Source organism: Triturus cristatus, chromosome 7, assembly GCF_964204655.1.
Source record: "Triturus cristatus chromosome 7, aTriCri1.1, whole genome shotgun sequence".
NCBI classification, from domain to species: Eukaryota; Metazoa; Chordata; class Amphibia; order Caudata; family Salamandridae; genus Triturus; species Triturus cristatus.
The window spans coordinates 545,972,187-545,986,404 of NC_140590.1; the positions used below are offsets into that span (position 1 = coordinate 545,972,187).

A 14,218-nucleotide genomic window follows, 5' to 3' on the forward strand; every position below is an offset into this window, starting at 1 on the left:
GGTCACGCCTTATGGGTGGGACCTGGGAGGGGGTGGTTACACCCACTTCCCTTTGTCCAGTTTCGCGCCAGAGCTGGGGCTGGAGTGCCCCAGCGCCGGTTTGAACTGGACTATGCAAGGAACACCTTGTGTGCCCCAGGCATGTCTCATTCCTTTCAGCCCACCCTGCCCCAATACACTAAAGGCTGTCTGGGGAGGTGCTAGCACCTCCCCAAGCAGGAAACCTATTGTCCAGGCCTCCCTGGCTGGGATCACTCCCAGCTGCAGGAGGTCAGACTTGTGTCGTGGCAGCAGCATCCATTTTGTGATGCTGAGGCTTTGGTCCGAGGCTAACAGTGAAGTATGACTTTAACATGTCTTTCCCTCTAGAAGGGGGGAATAATATCCTCATGTCCAGAAATGGCATGGGGGTACTATTCCACAGAGTTAGACACCTTACACGACATGTTTCGATAAAGCAGAACCATAGTTACCATAACCGTCTAGGATTATAAGGCACTTTAAGAGTATATGGTAGGCTATATCATAGAACAGCTATAAGGACTTGGTTCCGAAAGCTGCAGACAGGCTCAGCTCATGCTAGAGCACCATCTCACATGTTACCAAGCACTCTGCCTCCAGGATTGTTAAGGCCTGCCATAGGAGTGACTGATAGGTACACATGTGTCTATATGTAAGTTAGGTATAGGAATACTACACCTAAGCAAGGGGTGATTACACGACCTTGCCCCAGCTGAGTGATCAGCCAGTTGTGTCAAAATGGAAGGCCAGGCCAGGGGTGGCATAATACATGCTGCAGCCCCTGGTAGGCCTAGGGTACACCTATGCCCTGGGTACCTAGGGTACACTGTACAGGGGCCAATAAGGTGATCCTATCCAAATGGGTTATGCACCTAAAGTACATAGTATTAATTTAGAGAGAGAACAGCAGGGCTGTGGGTCTGATTGGCAGGCCCACAGCCACATTTAAGTCGAAAACCAGTAAAGCAAAAGCAAAAAGTGGGGGTGAACATAGAAAGCAGACCCTACTCTCCTACACTGATCAGGATAACAGGGTGGACAATTGCCATGGACCCGCGCTCCTGTCTCCTGGGCTTGATTGCACGAGATCCTAAACGTCAGACAAGTAGGCGGTTCCTGGTTCTGGGACTTGTTATAGCTAGGCGGCGTATTGCGATCCATTGGTTAACCCAGCAAGGGCCACTACTGGCGAAATGGAGAACAGATTTGAGGGAGCGAGCTCTGGCAGAGTAGGGGCACATGCGTAACACCAGGAGGGATAACAAACTGCCTGGGGTACTAATGGCGTGGGGAGTGAGGATCCAAGAGATAGCGGGACAGGCCCCACAATCCACACAGGAGTCCACGGAGGAGACGACTTCCATAGGGGGTACGGCCCCAGGCCAAAGGGGGGAGACACAAGGAGACCCAGCATGAATACTAAGATGCACAGACCTCAAGTTATACAGACCTGGCAGGGGGCGAGGGGGGTATTGGGAGGGGAGCTTGGGGGGTCGGAAGGGAGGTGGGGGGAGTTTAATTACAGTTAAGTTATGATGAAACACATAAAAACGAAGCGAACTACGTTAGATTGGAAAACCTCCACAGATGCGAGCCTAGGTCTACTTTCTGGCATGTATTATTATCGAAATGTTCACTGCCTCGGCAGAGGTGGATGAGATGTATGATTGTTTCTGTATATGGTCTGCAGATTTGGAGGAACAAACTAATAAAGAAATGTATTTAAAAAAATGATATGGGTCAGGCCAGCTATTAAGGATTATTGGTCATGGGTGGTGAGGGAACTCAGTCACGTGTTGGGAGAAAACATCCCTCCTGAGCCCAAATACATTCTACTAGGGGTCCCAGGCAATGGGGATGTCCCCTGGGTGAAACTCCTCTTATGTAACCTGGGGCTTGGGGTGCACAAGAAGTACTGACCATAGGAGTATGGAAGAAGGGGATGGGCCTACACATGGCAGCTGAGAAGTTCACCTATAGGAATAGGAGGTGCCCACGCACATTTTTTAAGGTTTGGGGGAGCTGGCTAAACTACTATGATCTACACTTCCCTATGGATGAGGTGGATCCTTCAATTTGATTCTAATTCAGTTGTGTACCCTAATGTCAACTAATGTATTAATGTACTCTATCCTCCTTGATGCTACACCTTGTTGCTAGGTGCTTGATCTGTGTAAACAGATGTCTGTGTACTCCTGCCTCCTCTGATGTTCTATAACTGTTTTGGTTGCGTGTTTGTGCCCTAATTTGCTGTTTGACATGACAATAAACAAAATGAAGCTATTAAAAAAAAAGAATGGTGTGGAGATTCTGACAATTGGGTGACAGAATCCCTGCTACCGACCAATCAAACTGCTGCCATGTTGGAATAGTTTGATGATACTAACCACCGCCCTATTCCAACATACCAGGCAGTGAGGAAGGATGGACTGGAGCGATAAGCTGGTGGGAGTCAATGGCCCTCTCCCAGGGGCTTAGGAAGTCCCTAGATCTCTGGCAATGCATGCACAGCAAATGGAGAGGGAAAATCATGGAACCTACTGAACCCAAATTTATAACGTACTGCAATATTTTCACAACTCGTCACATATGCATAACTATTTTTACTATTCTGACCTGCAGCATTCTGAAAATGTTAAGTCAAAATATTTTATGATAAAGTTAAAAGTAAAAAAAAACGGAATCACAGTTTGCAACCCTTGGTTATTATGATAAGTCCTATCTTTTAACAACATTTTTGTCTAAGCCACGTTTGTTTCAGCATCCACCTTCTAGCGTGCATGTTCAACAAGTCGATAAAAACACTCGCAGTAAAGTACCCTTGAATTGCCTTCATATCACCTTCAAAACCGTATGGCTCAAAGAAAGGAATAAATCTGCTCTGTCAATTCAATATAAGTGAATACTGCTTTTACATTTAAACATCCACCCCTAGCAGTTACTATTCCAAATGACTCTTTAGAAGTGACTCAATCCTTCCTTTGCTAATGTGAGTATATGCCAGTATAATATAACTCCTGCCTGGTATGTATTTGGTATGTTAATTGATTCAAATTCCAGGTGAAAAGTGGATCCAGAGGTACCTCGACTCAAGTTTAGCATTTGATTCAATACAGATATTTCAGTTCTATGCATTTTTTCCTCCCTCTACAACAGTAAGTCAATCCCATAGAGCAATAAGCCTGAGACTTTTATACATTACAATCTTCCTTCAGCAATTCCATGATGTATGTCCCATTGCAGAGTCAATCTTGTACAGAGCACCTGAAACAATTCTAGCACAAGTTATATTCAAATCTAGATTGGTGACAAACTGACTGTTATACAGAAAAATACTTCAGAATTATAATAATTAGAAACAACCTCTAAATAGAAACCTTCTATTCACCAATTGAATTTTAGGCAGGGTCTCTATCTAAAAAATACATCCCTTTTGTAATGGTTTTGTTGATTTTTAGGTTGTTTTGATGGCAGAATAGTTTAAACGCATCTAATAATCGCTGAAGGCCTATAGGGGAATGGTCAAGGACAGTATCCTACAAGAAAAAAAAACTTTGAATCTCTTTTAGATAAAATTTAAAGGGAAAACCCTTGCTTATTTCAATATCAAAAGGGCACAGATAGTATTGAGAAACATAGATAGGATATATGCTTGATTCGGGCCACTTTAAGTCTTTATTTTGAAAGATAATGGCCCATTGATACCTACCTTGGCCCTTATCCAGGTATTCAAAGAGTCTTTGCATAACTGAGTTATTAATAGTAACAGAGCTTCAGGAAATCTACTTCTCTGCGTATTTTCCCATTGGATATTCCTGGCCTTGAGGTTGAAGGAAGTAATTAGACAAGGATAGGCGACATACAGCTGATGCTTCCTCTGAAAGCAAACTTTTTCTGGAATGGTATGAAGTAATAAATGGCTATAAATAGTTGAATTATTCTTCCTAAAGCAAATACGATTCCTAGGGACTAGTTTATTTTACCATACAATCTTCAAGGTGTTTTAGAATGTGTCTTGGGAAAATGTTCCCATTTGAGTACGTAAATGCGGTCATTCTGTAATTGCCTGAATTCGATCTGTCTCCTTACTTGTAAATTGATATCATTCCACTACAATAGCTGAACATATCACTGGTTTTAGGAAAGCTGCCTAATAAACTGGATTTGCTAGAATGGTTGCAAAGGCACACACCATGCACTCCTAATCACATCATTTTTTTTTTCCCAACAAAATGTTATTGTTAACAGCCAAAAGACGCCTGACAGGGCATTGCACAAAAACAGCGTTAAGTACATACCACAAATGCTGATATCAGGTTACAGATTAAAGAATCCTGTGCATAACGGTTAATCATAATAACAAATAACAAAAGTGCCATCAATCTACAATAGATATAGAGCGTAGAGGGTCCATCTAAAACCGAAAGATCTACATCACGACCATCTATATATCTCCACATATCAACTATGCTCGAGTCATTCTGTTGGTGAATCAGGAATGGGCTCTAAATAGATCCCCCGGTAATCTGCCCATCTCTTCCATATCTTGGGATGCTTCAGAGGTCAGCCCAGAGCAGCACAAACAGGTATCTCTAGCCCCATGCAGAAATCGAAGCCCTTTTTCCAGACCCCTAAAGAGGGCGGGGAGGAGACTTTCCATTTATTCGCAATGTCACGCTTTGCAAGTGTAAGACCCAGTAGCAATAGGTGTCATTTGTACACATTTCCCCCAATGTCGTCTGTAATATGTAAGAGGGTCAATCTGGGCGTATGTGGTTCTGTTAGTTTAAAATGGTATGTTTTAACTGACTTTTTCACCTAACTATAAAGTCTCTTTAACTTTTGTTTTTTTCAGTGAATGTCTAAGTTTTTTAAACATGTAAAGTAAGATATTATTACAATTCCTAACCATAACGCCATTTTAACCTTTTTTTTCAGTGAATTTTCATGTTTTTTAAAAAGTTTAATAAGTTGTCCTTCTCTGTTCACGGTCTGGGGTTGGACGCAAGGCATGTCCCAACCACACATGGGCACCCAACTCCACGCTATATATGGCCTTCGGCCATGAGTGGCGTGGGGTGCGGCGCAGGGCCGGACTGCTCATTTATTATTCTTTTTTCCCTTTTGTTTTTTGACAAGTGGGTGCCACGGTGCCTAGCAGTGGCACCGGCATTAAAAAAATGTTGGAAGCTGCCGGGGGAGCCCCAAGGCCCCCACAGCCCCACCTGGGGCACTCACATGAGGGAAAACTGTTGGGGGTTGCGGTGAGAGCCCCAATAGCCTTGTGGCCCCCACCAGCTCCCCAGCCGGCACCCACTGTGGTGCTGGCAGAATTTAGCTCCTTAACTTTGCTCCGACCTGGATGGGAGCAGCACTTTTCACTGTTCCTGTGTGGGCGGAAGAAAAGTTGTGTTTCCTGCCCACGAGAATGTAGGCAGGAAATGACAACAGTCAGCTAGGGACCTCCAGGGCCAATCTATGCTCGCGGGGGAGCTGTCGATCCCTCCCCTGTAAAAAACACTGGCCCCTACTGTAGCTCAGGGAGGAGACCCAACCCTAAAAAGATAAACTGCACCAGGCAATGGAGTCCTCAGGTTCTCATTAAGGCTGCTCTCTAAGTTAGAGTCCCAGAACGAGTTCTCAAAATGGTGGGAAAGTTCATCTTTAAAACACTATATTGAATTAAACAGGGTCCTGAGGAGAGTACGAATAATCATTGTGCCAAGCTATGAGAATCCAAACCCCCAGATGTAAGAGAACGGGCAGTTTGTAACGCTCAAGCATCAATTAGGCTGATGGTGTTATTAGTAAAGTATGTGAACAGTGACAGAGAGGAATTATTAAAACAAATTAAGGATTTGAATCGACAAATGGAAAAACATAGCAATCATGACTTCACAGCAAAATTTTAAATGTGAATGAAAGTAAGACTCAATAAATTGGAGGAAACCATCAAATAAAAAAAGTAAAACATTTTAAAGAGACAAAAGAGACTACAAACGTAGTAAAATCTACACCTTTGCTAAACAGCTTGATACCTTAAGAAGGCAATGCCTAACGGACTACAAGAGGGCGAAACAAGATACCACAATTAACATAAATTCTGATGTAAGCTCAGAGAAGGAAAACGAGAGTGTGAGCCCCTCACCAAAGGCAGCAGCAAATAATGGTAAGGAATTTAGTTTTTTTAGGAATGGGAAGAAGTGCCCAACAGGGGCGGAGGAGAGGACCAACAAAAAATACAAAGGACGAAAAGGCACAACAGGAGGGGGTGGAAGGGGTATGAAAGAGATAACAGGAGGACTATGTGGCAAAATAGACACAGTATTGCAAGAATGAATAATGGAAAAAACAGCAGAAAAATGGTAATCAATTTGACTAATGATCAATTGACAGTAGCTGAATTACAGATGCTGTCCTTAGGATTATCATATTGTCCTGAAACATGTTTCAATTATTGTCAGACAAGAATACAAGTATAAAAATATATACACAAATTAAAATTACAAAAATATTTTGAGACCAGAAAGTATCAGAAAATCAATAGACATCACTCTTCCACTCATACAGGCTGTGAAATCAGCATATTAGGCACCTTATTTAACTTTGAAACAAATCTGGAACTGACTACGGACACTTACGATGAACAGCAAATAATTGAAGCATTAGATCTGGAAGTCAGTCAGGATTCAGAAAGTTCCTTCAAACCTCAATCTAAATTTGTGCCAAAAATGGTACTTAATGCAAAAGATGTGTGTTTGGAATGAATAACAGATAAACTTTAAAAAGTGAGTTTTAAAAGTCTAATAGTAAGTGTAAACGTGAAACAAGAATGAGTGGTATCATAGAACCATTAAAGTTTGGCTGAAAAGAAAAATTACAAAAAAAGTCCGATAATGACCCAAAGATACATATTTATATTAAGCATACAGTGAGTTATCAGATGAAGCATGTATGAAAAAGTCGCTACGCATAAATAAATATATACAAAATTATCATAGAAATGTTAGGGCGGGCAAGACAATTAATTATTGAGCACAGATGAATTCTAAGGCTCAGGACTTTTACCTCATTCCTAAGGTACATTAAAAAATCACAAACCTCCTAGGTAGACCAATAATTTCAGCGATAGGAACTTTTAGGAAACCTACCAGAAGACACATATAAGTACATTGACAGTTTTGTGAGATCACATGTAAAGAACCTACCTTCATATTTACAAGACACATCAGGCTTTCTTAGACGCATCTTTGACATCAGCTGGGAGGAATATTTCCTACTGATAGCGTTAGATGTGTCTTTCCTATATACAAGTATAGAACATTACGATGGGCTTAGAGCATAAAGACATTACTCGAGAAATGATGCAAGTCTGTCTGAACAAGAATATTTTCATATTCAATATTGATTGGTTTAGAAAAAGGGGCACTGCTATGGCACATGTTTCACCCCTAGCTATGCAAATTTGCATATGGGCTGGTGTGAGGAACAGGTGTACCATAGCATTGATATGGAATGGTGGACGGACCATGTTATTTTACGGTTGATATATATAGACAACCTGCTTATTATATGGAAAGGCCCCAGGATACCAGCAAAAGAATTTATATCCATAAGCAATTTGACAAGATTTCACTCACCTGAAAAGCCAGGGGTCTGTTGAAGCAAAGAGAGTGCACCCTCCCCCTCCGAAACCAACCCTCAACATGTGATTGCACAGATACTGGTGATTGATTTCTCTGGCAAAGGCAATGGGATGAGCATGAGAAACAGGTGAGAGTCTTGCCAGGTACCTTGTTGAGAAGCTCTGGGGAGTTTCCCTCTTTTAAGAAAGAATTAAAAACGTTTCTCTTCCCTAGGTCTGCTTAATTTCACCTGACTGCCATGTGTGGTGTTGGTATAATTGTCTAAAGCGCCAGGATACCCTTCGGGTGACAGTATGCGCTATACAAATATGCCATACAATACAATACAATACCTTCTCCTGGAGATGATCAGTCTGCAGTTCTATTCAGTAATTTCAAACAATACACCTGCTTAAGATGTATCTTGTCAGCTTTTCTAATGGTGAACAAAACAACAATTGATTTAAAACACAATTTGAAAGCTTTCTCCCGCAACTACCCACTGTCTTTTGCCACCAGACTCTGACTTAACAATGCTCACCCTGTATTACAAACCAGCTCCTATTTTCAACATAGTCACTTGGTTTTGTTTTCCTATATCAGCATAGGATTAGGTTATTTCAAATGTTATTTGTCCCAAGTGTCCTTCAGGGTTTTTATTTTAGGGTGAAGATAGCCTTTGCTTTACTCAAGTTGCAGAACAACAATCAGTCTTATTTTCTAGAGTCAGCCTATTGGAGATACAAGTTCATAGGTCAAATGTTGTAAGTCTATTGCTGATGGTTAAGTGCACTGACCTGTTGCTTCCCGCTGATCTTTTAGTCCTTTTTCTCATTTTTTTTCTTAGTTCTTTCTTTGCAGGTGTGGTCTGTTGAAAGCAGGACAGATGATGTCCCTGGAGACAAGAGAGCAGAGTGTGCAGGATGCAGCTTCAGGATCTTTCTAACAAGGTAAGCGGGAGCACTAGGATTGCTAGACTTCACCCAGAAAAATATTGAAGTGAAGCAAGTCCTCTCAGGCGCAGTATTTATATCACCACCTCCAAGATGGCTGCCAAATCCTGCAAGATCCGTCAATCTTGCTAGGCTGTGGCTAGATTGGTCCAGAACAGGAGAGGAATAAGGCCTTGGGGAATCACAGGGCTACTCTGTGTTTGTCAAAGGAACTAAACTTTATGAACAAACTCAGTTGGGAGCAGCAGGGAATCCTGGGGTGGGTCAAACAATATGTCACAATCCTGCTGAGGAGTGCTGGGAGCAGATGGAAGGTCCAGGGAATCAATATAATCATTTTCCTCCCTGTGTCCTGCCACCCATGCCCCATATACTGCACCACAAACTCGGGATGGATAGTGGGGCGTAACAGTTCTCCCCCAAAGGCCACCCCACTGGGCAGGTTTGTCAGGGTGTACAGCATGAAAGTGATGTACCAGGCAGGTTACATGAATGGTTTTTTTGCGGGCTCCCAAGATCTGTAATTGGGGGAGTAACCAGTCCAATCGATAAGGTAAAATAATTTAGCATGTTGTTTTTTCGAGTCTACAGTACGGTTAACCTCAAACTCAATATGACCCCCAATCACTATTGCGGGTGGAAGAGGCTCAGGACGAGTAGAACATTTGAAGGGTTTGAGGAGGCATGTGTGAAACACTGGGAACATGGGGAAGTTGGCTGGCAAATCTAACTTTCATTCACCAAATCCAAGCTGATGGATTGCCATACGGTTAGAGGTATGGTGAGAGGCTGCAAAAGAATAGCGGCCGAGGTTCGCAAAGCTTTTCTCATGTACAGGTGGGGGCAAATTTGCACAAAGGTCTGCACGTCTTTTGACATACACTCTCAGTAAAAACACCATTGACAGGTTTTTTTTGTTTTACTTTCTACTGGATGTCCAATAAGTGGGGTGGAACAACACCAATCGAATACTTTGGCTTGCAGTTCTAGGGTTGGTATTAGTAAGAGATTACATCACAATATTTTGGGGCGACACTCCGGGCAAAAATCCAGTGTCAGCCCATTACTAAAAATAAATGCTAAGAGTACAACAACGCACTTATAAGCACGTTACAAAATTAGAACTTGTTCCACTAATGCCTTCCAATACATGTTACTATACATTTAGACGCCACATCATTACAACATTGTTGGTTGAACCAGGTCTTCCGCTGTACGTGTGGAGCTAGCACTTTTTTTAGGGTTCATCATAAAGTACATCTTTGATATTGGGTGCAAACCCGAATTAGGGCACTATTCTGAAAACAATTTTAAATAATAGGGAATGCCCACACTCTTTAGTCATAGTTCATCATGTTTTTCCACACCATGTGTCGCCTCAAAATATTGTGATGTAGTATCCGGGTTCCATCTGGGCAAGGCACGATAAACCTGTGAGCACGCAACGTTGATCGAATGGTGTGGAAAACATGATGAACTATGACTAAAGAGTGTGTGCATTCCCTATCATTTAAAATTAGTAAGAGATTGCCATGATATAGGTACTGTGCTTTTTTGAGGGGGGTAGACTTCTTAGCCAACCTAGGGGATCTACCTTTCCTAAGGCTGCCTTTAGATCATCTAAGAAGACCACTGACTCGCAGTTCTGCACTGCGCATTCCCCAATGATTCTGCCACAAGGGAGTATGGTAGGTACTTTACTTTTGATATAAACTGGTAGTGGAGGCTTTGAGTAAGCAGCAAAGAGTTTCAGGCTTCACCTGTTTTGTCTCAGGTCAATAGGTAACAAGGAAATAAAATCCATCGCATTTGCCGTGGTGTGAGTGGCTTTAGCTGATCTAAAGAAGTGGAGATTCTTCTGGTCAGAGTATATGGTGATGGTGTGACGGGCTCCAAGTAAATAATGCCTCCATTCTTGAAAGGCTCATTTCATTGCCAGGATTACACGCTCAGCAATCATGCAATTCTGCTCAGCAGGAATTAATGTTTTGGAAATGAAGGCCATGGGATGCATATACCTGTCTTTTCATCCCTTTGAGAGAGCACTCCACCCACTGCTATTTGAGATGCATGAACGAAGTAGGGTTGGTTTGTGTCTGCATGCCTTAACACTGGTACTGCTGTAACCTTTTCTTTTAGTTGGGCAAATGCAAGGTCTGCCTCCGGGGACCAAATGAAGGGAGTTCCCTTTCTCAACAGTTTGGTAATTGGACTGACTAAATTGGATAAATTAATTCTGAAGAGCCGGTAGAAGTGGGCAAACCCTAAGAATGACTTATTTCCTTTACTGTTGTGGGTTTTGGCCAGCTTAAAATGGCTTTGATTTTCTTTGGATCCATCTGAATCCCATCTGGGTTTATGATAAATTCCAAGAAGTCCATGTGGGTTGTGTGAAAGGTGCACTTTCCCAATTTGGTAAAAAGATGGTTTATGCGTAGCCTTTGTAAGACATCCTTGATGTCGGTTGTAGGTTCTGCCTGTCTGTGAATAAATCAAGATATCTTCGATAAACACCATGACAAATATATCTAAGAAATCACACAATACTTCATTAATGAAGAATTGGAATGCTGTGGGGGTATTGCATAGGCCAAATGGCAGTACAGACTATTCGAAAAGACCGTACTTGGTCCAGAAAACTGTCTTCCATTCATCCCCTTTGTGCACTTGAATCAGATGATAGGCTTCACACAAATGCAAATTAGTTTAAATTGTTGAGCTTTTCCCCCAATTTGGGAGCATGGGTCGAGTGGCAAAGGATGCATCTCCCACGCAGTTCCTTTCAATTACATATTAGTGCACTACATCCAAGGTTTCAGATGTTGCTTGACACCACTGCTAAGCAGAAATACATAAACATCAACTACAAGATGCACCCACCCAAAAAGTCCAAAATTCCTTTTGTATGCTGGTTATTTTCTTTATTGAGAATGTTATATTTTCTTTTCTTTAAAACACAGCCAAGATTGCAGCAAACGTGCTTTGTTCAGTTACACTGAACTTCATCAGGACTTATTTGTGAGTTTATGATGAATAAGTCTCTTATCAGAAAAACTTCACAAAGAATTCATTCCGATGCATGCCACCTTAGTAATTTGTGGCACCATTTTCATCCAATTGCACGTAAGTAAGACAATAATTTCCCAGTTGCGACACCTGAACCCATGTCTCCTATCGCACCCTCATGTTCTCCCGCGATTCGCGACTGGCAAATACCTTACCTAGGTTGTTACACCATTATTTATTCTAAATTATAACCTTAGTCATGGCTTGGTAGTCAATGCAGGGACATAGTTCTACACTGTTTTTTGGTACAAAAAAGAGTGGAGTTGAGACTTGGGATGTTGAATGATGAATGAGCCCATAGGACAGTAATTCATCCAGATATCCCTTTAAGTATTTAGTTTCAGGTTTTGTGAGGGCATACACTTGACTGCTGGGTAATTCCACACCTGGGACGAAGTAAATTCTACCAGCGAAACTGCAATGTGGCAGAAAAGATTTCACCTTGATCTTGTCAAAGACATCTGTGAATTCACAATAATGACTAGAGATACTTTCTTCAACTTGGGTGTGACTAACAGCACAAGTCAATGGGGTTAGCCACTCAGAGGCTTCAAGATAACAAGGCTGTAGACGAAAACTAGAATCTAAGGTTATAGCTCTGGACGACCAATCGATCCTCGGATTATATTGTTGAAGCCACGGTACTCTTAAAATGGCCCTGAAAATGGGAGTACTCATTAAATCAAACCATATACTTTCTGAGTGCACAATATCACAAATCCTGAAATTCCCTGAATTGAAGGTTATGAGCAGAGAGAATAATTTGAGCCTACTGCTTGTACTAGTTCAGGTTGTTCCTTTTGAATAAAAGAACCACCCAACATTTTGGCTAGAGTGATAGCTTAACAATTACATGTGGCTCCGGAATCCAATAGGATAGGCATTACCTTTCTCAAATGAGTGGAAATTAGTAAAGTCACAGCTATGGTAAAGTGCTTAGAAATCTTCATCACTATATTTGCTAGATATTGGGAGATCTCACATGATGGCTAACTCAAGGAGTTGATCTCTTCACACCGCAAGCATCTTAGTTTTCCATCAAGGATTCATGGGGTTCTGTGAGTGCTACAAATTTATTTGGGACCTTTGATTTCACGGTGCAGTCTCAACCGAAATGGCTGACCCTGCTACTGGAGACATAAATTTAACATACGTCTTTTTTTTTTTCCTCTTTGGAAAGGGGCCCACTGACTGGCCCTATTTGCATCAGTTCAATTCCATCCACACCATTCCCGTTACCTTGCTCCTTTCTATCACCTCTGTCCACAAAAACTTTTGAATATCTCCCTTGGTTTTCTCTCCTTTCTCCCAAATGATGATCCAGTTTAACAACTAGATCTATGAAATCTGAACACTTTTCAAGAGAATCAACTAATTTAAGCAGACTGTCCTACAAGTTGTTGCGACGACCTGAATAGAAAAAAGAGGTTCTTTTATCTTCTGGCCAATGTGTTTCAGACACTAAGTTAGTAATATACATCAGTAAATCTCTATTCTCTTGTTTTAGGTTAAGCAAATCATTGTCACTTGCTTGCATGAATATGTGTTTAGCAAACAGAAAACACATTCTTTCCTTGAATGCTGGAAAGTTGTAAAGAACAGGATCATCCTCTTCAATTAGCAGAACAGCCCAAGTGGCTGCGTTACCCACAAGGTATGAAATTACAAACGCTACCTAAGCGGCATCCTCTGGCAAGGCAGCTGGTCTACAGAGAAACTGCAGATGGTACTGATTCATGAAAATACTGTACTTGGAACTATCACCTTTGAAACATTATGGAGGAGCTATAGCTAATGGACTAGGAGTTACTACAGTCAGATTTACTGGGGGCTTACCAATGGTCTTGTCAGGAGATCCTCCATTAGAAAGGAGAGTGAGTTTTTCCGGCTGCAAAAACAGAATCTATGTCTTAGGAATCACTCCTGAATTCTTCTTCCAGGGATCTATTCTTGGTTTGTATTTTACTAACACAGATCTTAACACCTGATTTTCTTGTTTCATGACCTGTAACTTAGGCTGTACAGCAGCTAGAGGTCAAGCCAAGCCTTCCATAGTTGGGCCTGGTGAGGTGCTAGGTAAAGCTTGAGCCAAATCTAGTGGATCAAACTGGTCTCCCTGCTCCATCTTCGCTCGGGCAGACATGTTTTTGTGGGTTTGACTTTCTAACAAGATTCCATTCACTTGAAAAGCCAGGGGTCTGTGGAAGCGAAGAGTCCATCCTCCCCCTCTGAAACCAACCCTCAACACATGACTGTACATGCTGATTCATTTCTATTGGAAAAGAGGTTGGGATGAAAGGGACATGAGAGACAGGTAAAAGTCTTGGCAGGTACTTACTCCTGGAGATGACAAGTCTGTGGATCTTTACAGGATACTTGAAATTACACCTTATCAAGATGAGTCTTGCCGGCATTTCTAATGGTGAACAAAACAACAATTGACTCAAAGCACAATCTTACATTTTCCCTGACATCCCACCATCCTTTACTACCAGATTCTGCCTTAACAATGCTGTTCCTATTTCAACATAAGCACTCTGGTTTTCTTTTTCT

General features: G+C 41.8%; 1 long non-coding RNA gene across 1 annotated transcript in view; it reads left to right on the forward strand.

Moving 5' to 3' along the window:
* Positions 1-14,218, forward strand: part of LOC146810073 (uncharacterized) — an 87,900-nt gene that overhangs the window by 54,050 nt on the left and 19,632 nt on the right. Inside the window, exon 2 of the long non-coding RNA XR_014965628.1 lies at positions 8,494-8,596. This is a non-coding gene — a long non-coding RNA (uncharacterized LOC146810073). The remainder of the gene's footprint in view (positions 1-8,493; positions 8,597-14,218) is intronic.